The 9,047-nt window shown below is 46.7% G+C and overlaps 1 protein-coding gene across 2 annotated transcripts in view; it reads left to right on the forward strand.

The window, feature by feature from the left end:
* Positions 1-2,463: 2,463 nt before the first annotated feature.
* Positions 2,464-9,047, forward strand: part of CLDN14 (claudin 14) — a 21,186-nt gene continuing 14,602 nt past the window's right edge. Inside the window, exons 1-2 of one of the 2 annotated variants that reach the window (XM_002917062.3) lie at positions 2,464-2,794; positions 2,898-2,976. The gene's annotated coding sequence lies outside the window, so the exon portion shown is untranslated. Of the gene's footprint in view, positions 2,977-9,047 lie in introns of both variants that reach the window. The other variant, XR_004623881.1, reaches the window with a different exon arrangement.

The raw sequence follows: 9,047 nt of genomic DNA on the forward strand, positions 1-9,047 counted from the left end.
CAGTATCATTTTATTGTTGTTGTTACTAATACGAGGAGTCCACCAAGGTCAGACCTCTGCCAAGTTCAAATGAAATAAGAACAAGGGTTTCCATGGGAGTCTAGTGGCTTCGACTGGATATGCTGTCAATAAATTGAGCAAGGCCAAGCATTGCAATGGCCTTTACCCCAAGAAGAGAGCTAAGAGTCCACTAACTGCAGACCCAAGTTGCCTGTTGTGTGTTACTCAAATCAAAAGGAGCCCAAAATGAATCATGGAACTTTACATCAAAAACTTGGAATGTACTGTATGGTGACTAACATAACATAATAAAAAATTATTATAAAATAAATAAATAAATAAATAAATAAATAAAACTGAAAAAAAAAAAAAGGAGCCCAAAACAGTAACCCCAAACCACAGGCCACTGCATCTATACCCTCCCTTTCATTAAATTGCTTGTTCAACAGACTTTTTACCAACTTCCTAATGTGTGTTAGACCCTAGCCCAGAAATCAAAAAATGAATCAAGCTTCAAACACCAACTGAGAGAATAAAGGTGATATATTCATCCATCCGTCTGTCCATCCGTCCATCCATCCATCCATGCATCTGTCCATCCATCTAACCTGAAGTATCTACTAGTTTCTATCATATCCACAAGGACAGAAGTCACCATAATTCAATGGAATGATTTTAGGGGTATTAGAAAATGCTCAAGACCTTCTTCTTCCCAATCGTCCTTTGTACCCTGATTGGTGTTTTAAATTTCACTATTAAATCTTTATCCTTTAGACTTAAAAATACCTCCTGGGTGGGATAAAATGTTAAGCTATTATGAGTCATTTGCACCTGAGAGCTTAAAAAAGGACCCAAGGGTGGACTTTGATGGCAGGTAGGAGAAAGGAGGATGAGGGTCCCGGGTGGGAAAGGAGAGCTCGAGCCCCCAAGCCTAACCTCCCTGTCTGCCAATTGTCCCTCATGCAGCTGGCTCTATATGCCTGCACCCCCACACTCTGAGGGGGCAGGAGCCTGTCTTGCTCACCAAGCACCCTGTTGCTCACATGTGCTGGAGTTCAATCAATCAATCAATTGATCAATATTTGATGAACCTGTGTCTTCACCCTCTGGCCCAGGAAAGGCTCATTTGTCCATCAGGAGCCACAGGCCAGGGCCATGGGCCTGGAAGCTTTCACACTTCAGCCCAGAACAGGAATGAATTGTTCCAGAGAAAATCAAGATTAATACAGGTTTAACAAAAGTCTACAAAACATAACATTATGTCCACTTTGTTCATGGTTAAATGCAGTATTTATAAAAATATCATAATCTTTTAAAACTATTTGGAGTTCGTATTTTATCTATCTCTGCAGGATTCCCCCAAGTACACAATCAGTGCCAAGAAATCAAAGGCGTTGTAAATTAAATGTATTACTTGTAGCCAAATACCCCCAAAGACAAAAGTATAAAAATCATCCCCCCAAATTCCCAGCATAAAATTACAGATCACGCAGGTGCATTTTACTATAGATGGTATTTACTGAATAGAAGAGGCTCTGGACCTATGATGGCTCTGAACCAAAGACGATTTTGTTTACAACAGTTACTTCTAGAGAAGACATTTAAAAAGGAAGCTCTGTGGATTTGGTCGTGGGTCAGTCCTTAATCTGTCATGTCTAACAGACACTTCTGAACTAGGACTTCAACAAGACACCCTCTCTTCCATCACCTTCCCATTGCCAGTGATACAGAGGCCAGATTCTGGTCCCTGCCCAGAGCTGCNTTTCCCCCCCCCCCCCCCCCGCATGAGCTCCTTCATTGTCCTTAAGCACCAACCAAAGTCATGCAGATCAAGGACTGCAGTGAAGAGAACACAGAAGCCCAAATCCCCGCCCTTGGAGCATGGCGATGGAATCAGTGAGAAAGGGACAGACACATGAGTCAAGTTAAATCATGGCTCTCAGCAATTCTGTATCCCAGAATGCCCAGAATGTGCTGGAGGCGTTCCCAGCACAGCCGCATTCCCTCGGCCACGCTTGGGTGCTGTCCTACCTTTCAGAGCTATGCCCAGTCCTATCAGGCTCTCCAGGCAAGCTTCTCATACATCCCCAGAGAGCCACCTTCTTTTGGCATTGGCTTCACCTTTCACCTTGTCCCTTATCTCCAACTCGTAGCAAATCGTCCCTCCTTCCACATCGTGCCTCACGACCCACCCACTTCCATACTCTACCAGCGGATATCACCTAACTGCCCATATATGCAACTGTAGCTGAAAAAATAAAACACGATTGCATGTTGGTCAAAATTCAATGGCTTGTGTCCAGAGCATAGCAGCCTGCAAGTTGAGAAACTCCTGAGTTGCTCAATTTGATAAAAGTCCCAATCAGTGTTGAGATAACGGCCAGGTGACCAACCCAGGGGAGGGTGGGTGGTCTGGGCTACAGGAAGGGATCCTCGGCAGGTATCAGGCTGTTCGCAGGGGACTCATGAGTAAGGACACAGACGAGGAGGGAACAGCCAACGGGCCCGGTGCAGGGAGCATGGGCAGGTGGGCTGGGCTGACAGGGGACAGCCCTCGGCGCTGGGCTGGGCAGTCAAGGCTTTATCCTGGCAGCCCTGGAGAGTCACCAGATGGCGTTTTAGGGAGGAGGTGACTATGTTCAGATGTATCAGGCACTTTTCCAAAGTGCAGAAATGACATTTCCGGTTGGTCCTGAATGTCTGCCTTGGCCCGGCTGCCTGATATCGTGCACAGGGCAGTTAACCATTCAACCGATAACACATGTGCCCACGCAGGCCCTCCTCAAAGGGCAAGGTAATACTTTTCTCTCAAATACTCTGGCCTTGAAGCTCCTAGTTAGTGGAAGAGGGAAGACAGGAGGGCGGCAGCATCCCTGAAGAATCCTTGTTTCACACAGGCTGGCCCCCAGCCAGGGTCTGGAGCAGCCCCACTGACGAGGGACCTGATGAAGCGGATGGGACTCGGGGCCTCTGCATGTGAGTTTGGGGTGTGAGGCTATGAGTCGGATGGCTTTGGGGTTGACAGTCATTTGTCTCGGGGCTGTGAGGCCCTGCTGACCAGAGCCATGGGCAGGCAAGGGCTCTCCAGGTGACAGTCAAGATCCCCTGTAGAAAGGCAGCTGCAGGGGGCCTGGGGACTCCTAGGGGGACCTCAGCAGCCGGTTGTGAGGGCAGCTGGGTTCCTAATGAGCCAGGAAGGTCAAGACCCCATTCCTGAGTGTTTGGGCAGAACTCTTTCATCACTGGCTGGCCCCGGTCTGGGGGCAAGGACTAAATCTATTGAGTGTTTTCAAGGCGATGTCTCTTTGAGCTCACTGACCCTGACCCTTTGCACTGTGACTGGCTTGTTTCTCCTGCAAAGAAGGCCAGGCAGAGTGTGCAGAGTTTCCAGACGTGGGAGCCTTATCCTCCCCACACCCTTCCCCGCCAACACACACACACACACACACACACACACACACACACACACACACACACGCTGGCATGGGAGAAGGGGCAGGAAAGTTATAGATCTCTCTTAATAAGGATAAAACGGGGGAAATTCCATGCAATCTGATCCATGAGTTAATCCTTCAACTACCTTGAACCCCACATCCCCCAACAGCTGCCATGGTCTTCCCAGGATGGGCGGTCTTCCCAAGGCCTGCTGGGAGGGCCACAGGCAAAGTAGAAAGGGATCTGGGATTAGTGCCCTGAGAGGGTCCCCAAACGTGGAGTCACTCAGGACACTGGCTTTTGGCTGCACATTCCCACTGAGAGATTTAATTCCTGCCGTTTTCAATTCCAAAAATCTTTTAATCACTCGGTTTAGTTTTGAAGTCTTGGGAAACCAGAGAAGAGCCCCGTGGGTGCGTTCTCTGGCAACTCAGCGCCAGGTCTGGGCTCAGCCCGGTGTCCGGGGCTGGCTTGGATGGAGTCGAGAAGGGATTTAGCTGTAACCATGATAAATCTTCAGCAGCACAGCCCTCGCATTCGTTGGGCGTCCTTACAGCGCTTACAGGTTTTTACATATATTATCTCAGCATCTTCTAGACAGTTCTGGGAACCAGCTGTTATGGTGTAGATAGCCAGGTGAGTCATGTAAGGCTGAGCTGTTTGCTCAAATTAGTGAGACTTGAAGTGGGCCTCCATTCTTATCTGGCACCATCTGCAAAAATCTCTTACGGTTACTGTGGTTTACTTACCCACATCTATGGTGGGATCAATGCTTTTAAGCATCTACAGGGAAACCTGTTAAAAAAAGGAAAAAAAAGGAAGAAACACAGATTCTTCCTCTCTTTGGTACCAGGAAAATGTTACTATAAATATTTGTTTTCCAGTTATTTTATTTTTTTAAGATAAAAAATCAATACAATTGAATGTCAATTCTTGTTTTTAAAAAAATCATTCTCTCACTTGCATCCGGGAATATCTTCCATCCCACGGAACAAGAAGTCTAAGAGCCTGTTTTCAAGGCTTCTTCCGACGTCCTTTTTTCAAATGCAGACGGTGCATCTTGCCAGTTCAGGAGTGATTCTTGGCGCTTTTAAACTCAAACATTCCTCCCTCCAGTGATCTTCATATTCCTCACACTGTTTGCGGGACGGGACGAGGGGCCGCCAGGGCCAGAGGCTTCTCCCGGGGCTGCCAACAGCAATAACGCATCGGGAATTTTCCACCGGGGGCCGTGTGCTGGGAGGGTGCCCAGGGCTTGCTCTCAGAGGGCTCCCATGCAGGGGGGCTCTGGACAGAACAAGGAGTCGCTGGGACTCGGGCGCCTCGCCGCTTTTCTCGCTAGGGGCTGGGGGCCCTGCCAGCGTGTGGGGGCTTGGAGCAGAGTCTCCGAGAAGCAAGCCACCCAGAGGCAGCTAGCTCTTCCCTCCTAAAGTTGGCCATGCGCGCCCAATGCCACGCACACCTACAGCTTCCCTGGAACAAGAGGAAAGTGAAAACAGATTTAGAACGACAGGTCTGTTTCCATTGGAGGCCGCTCTTGGACACAGGAGACCAGTAACAGCTTTGTTTTCCGAAGGCTCCCCCCTGGCAGATAGTTACAGAGGCATCTGGGCTGCACTTGAATGAGGAAAAAATAAACATATGAAACCATATTTTTTTATTCTGCAGAACACTGCAAAAGTGTCTCCTGTTCCTTTCAGCATCTCAACGAGATGTACTCATGGGTTTAAGGGAGGAAAAATCCCAACGTCCAGTTCCTGGCTCTATCCATAACCAGTAGGACGGGCTTCCAGGGCCTGCAAGCTGCCAGGTCCCACAGGACCCCACCCTCAGGAGAGGCCCGTGCTTGTTTGATGCGCCACGTTAGCTTGCATCTCATTCATCTTGAAATTCTTAATGATTTTTAAAAAAGGGGCCCCACATTTTCATTTTGCACTGGCTTCTGCAAATGACATAGCCCCTGAGAATGGGCAAAGGTAACCTACGGTGGCCCGTACGTACTCTTGGGTGAAAATGCACAGCGTGGCCTCTGTATCTGTCTGCAGACTAAGCTAGAAACACTGCGCACAATTTCATCTGCGAGGCTTTGGCCTTTATGAAGCCTTCTGCAATCTGAAATTTCATACTGGACCCAACTGATTCTAAACTTCTTAAAAGCACGTATCTGGAAGTATTGCTGGTCTCCCTCCAAGGGCTGAGCCAGTCATAGCCTTACCAATGTCAGTGTTATTCTTTGGGGCCCGGGAACAGATTTGTTTTCAGGGGCCACCCAGGAAAATATAAATGCCCTACGGGGTTCCTTTTTGGCCAAGATTAATAATATGGGTGGACTGAGTGCCCAGGTGGGGCTGGGGTCCCCAAAAGAGGACTGGGGTGGTCAGAAGAAACTTCTGGGGGGTTCTGGGAGGGGACTTGATTGTCCAAGTCCTCAAAAGAATGTTCTGGGCTCATGTGCCCCCTTCTGGTCCTCTCTTGAACCCATTAAAATCATTCCACCAAAACCGTGCTTCCCAGGGTCTGCAGTTTCCTTTCATGTTGCTAACTCCAACAATCATTTCTCAGTACTCAGATTACTTGACTTTTCTGATGACTACTCAGGGCTGCCTTCCCCCTTGTGGCCACTCCTGTGCCTCATGCCCCTGGCTCCTCCCCATCACCCAGTCTCCAATGTTGGAGGGTTCCTGGAGTCCCTGGGCAGGCCCTGCCCTTCCCTGTCTGTGGCTCTCATCCAGTCTCATGCTCTTAATCCCAGGTCTCTGCTGTTGTATCTCAAATGGCCTTCTCCAGTCCAGTCTCCTTCCTGAACTCTGCAAGTCTACATCTAACCACGGGTGTCCCCACCTGGGCAGTGATAGCCATCTCAGACTCAACATGTTCAAAGCAAAACTCTCTTCTGCCCTTCACCCTCCAAACCTGCCCACCTCCTACTGTCTTTACCTTCTCAATAAATGGCAACTACATTCTTCGAGCTGCCCGAGCAGAAACCCTGGGGCTGTGTTTGCCACAGCCTCTCACACCCCACAGCTAACCTGTCGGTGACCCTTGTCAGCCTCATCGACCTCTTCTCAGCACTCACCTTTGTCACTGCTAGCATCGCCTACCTGGATGATCACAGGAGTCTCCACTGGTCTCCCAGATTCAGCCCAGGTGTGACCTTGGACAAGTTACTTAACCTCTCTAAACCTCAGTTTCCCTATCTGTAAAGGAGCACAACAACACGCACATCACAGATTTCTTAAAGGATTACATAAGCTAATGCCAACAGAAGCACTTAGCATGTGTTTGGCATATTGCAAACACTCAGTGCATTTAGCTGTGATTGCTCTTACGCTTTGCATTAATAACTAACAGCTTCTGTGCACCTGGGCTCAAAAAGCTAAATTTACAGAGAATGAACATTAAACATCATTTTAACTGTATTTTATTTAGCATTAATAAATCTCAGTCCTACGTTTTCATGTGATACCACATTTTTAATCACTGCAATATATTCCCAGTTCGTTTCACAGTCTTACAAAATTCATAGAAGAGTTACCTTATTCATGGAGGTTTCCAGCCAGTTAGGACAATGCTCTGTTGCTTGTTTTCTTTTTTCTTTTTTAATTTATTTATTCGACAGAGATAGAGACAGCCAGCAAGAGAGGGAACACAAGCAGGGGGAATGGGAGAGGAAGAAGCAGGGTCCCAGTGGAAGTGCCTGATGTGGGGCTCGATCCCATAATGCTGGGATCACACCCTGAGCCAAAGGCAGATGCTTAACCGCTGTGCCACCCAGGCACCCCTCTGTTGCTTGTTTTCATTTCTGTTTTGACATTAAGTCCCAAAGAGAGGTCCCACTGAGCTTTACTGGATTTCCACAGGAAATCCTGGCAGCCTGGGATCAATGGATTCATACACTTTTCCAATCTGGAGAGGCTGTTATTTGATTGCTGTATGGGTTACTTACTGTAGTTGGCACTTGCTCTTGAGTTTCCACCAACTACAGTCTTCTAAATTCTTCCTTCTCCGTGTTCTCTAACCTCTCCTTAAATTCTGTCCTCTACACTTTGGGACATACAGCTAACTACTGGCTTGTTGTTTTCCATGACAAATGTGAAGTCATCAGACTGTACTCAATGCCTGTTCTGGGAAGGATCCACTGCTCATATTCAGACATGAGTGCTTTTTCTCTACAACTCCCCATGCTGCCATTCAGCTAGTCCCCTGTATTGATTTCCTAGGGCCGCTGTAACAAAGTACAAACTGGGTGGCTTAAAAAAACAGAAACTTATTCTCTTACAGTTCTGGAGACAGGAGTCAGCAGGTTTGGTTTTTTTCTGAGGACTGCAAGGAAAACTCTGTTCCATGCCTCTCTCCCAGCTTCTGAGAGTTGCTGGCAAATCTTAGCATTTCTTGTCTTGAAGATATATCATTGCAGTCTCTGCCCCCTCTGTCACATGGTGTCCTCCCTATTTCTCTGTGTCTTCACAAGGCCATCTTTTTATAAGAACACTAGTCTTATTGGTTTAGGGGCCTACCCTACTCCAGTATGACCTCATCTTAACTAATTATGTCTGCAACGAACCTTATTTCCAAATAAAGTCACATTCTGAGACACTATATTAGGACTTCGACATTATCTTCTTGGGGGGGGGGCATGTTCAGCCTGTAACATTCCTTATATAAAACTTTCCCTTGGAACATTTTAACTATGAGTCATCTAATCATCATTTAACACTTTAGACAATATCTGTGTCTTTTTACTTTTTTGATATTTATTTATTTGTTTGGGAGAGAGTACACAGGCACACAAGTTGGGGGAGGGAGGAGGGAGAGAATCTCAAGCAGACTTCCCACTGGGCACGGAGCCCAACCCACAGATCAATCTCATAACCCATGAGATCATGACCTGGGCCAAAACCAGGAGTCAGACACTTAACCGACTGAGCCACCCAGGCACCCTATACTTTTTAGTATTTTTCTTGTGTAACAGGTTTGTATTCACCTATACCTTGAAAAATGAAAAACAACATAGAAAATCTAGACAACTATCTTGTCAGGAAAAACAGCTATGCAAAGGCAGCACTGTATTTTATTAAATGAAATTTGATAATGTCATTTAGAAATAGTAACCTGCTGTATTTGTAGTGGATTCTTTTTTTTTAATGTTTTTTATTATATTATGTTAGTCACCGTACAGTATATCCCTGGTTTCTGATATGAAGTTCGATGATTCATTAGTTGCATATAACACCCAGTGCACCATGCAATACGTGCCCTCCTTACTGCCCATCACCAGTCTATCCCATTCCCCCAACCCCTCCCCTCTGAGGCCCTCAGTTTGTTTCTCAGAGTCCATAGTCTCTCATGTTTCATTCACCCTTCTGATTACCACCCTTTATTTATCCCTTTCTTCCCCTACCGATCATCCTAGTTCTTATGTTCCATAGATGAGAGAAATCATGTGATAATTGTCTTTCTCTGCTTGACTTATTTCACTTAGCATTATCTCCTCCAGTGCCGTCCATGTTGCAGCAAATGTTGAGAAATTGTTCTTTCTGATAGCTGAGTAATATTCCATTGTATATATGGACCACAGCTTCTTAATCCAGTCATCTGTTGAAGGGCATCTC

Source organism: Ailuropoda melanoleuca, chromosome 1 (genome assembly GCF_002007445.2).
Source record: "Ailuropoda melanoleuca isolate Jingjing chromosome 1, ASM200744v2, whole genome shotgun sequence".
In the NCBI taxonomy this organism is placed as follows: Eukaryota; Metazoa; Chordata; class Mammalia; order Carnivora; family Ursidae; genus Ailuropoda; species Ailuropoda melanoleuca.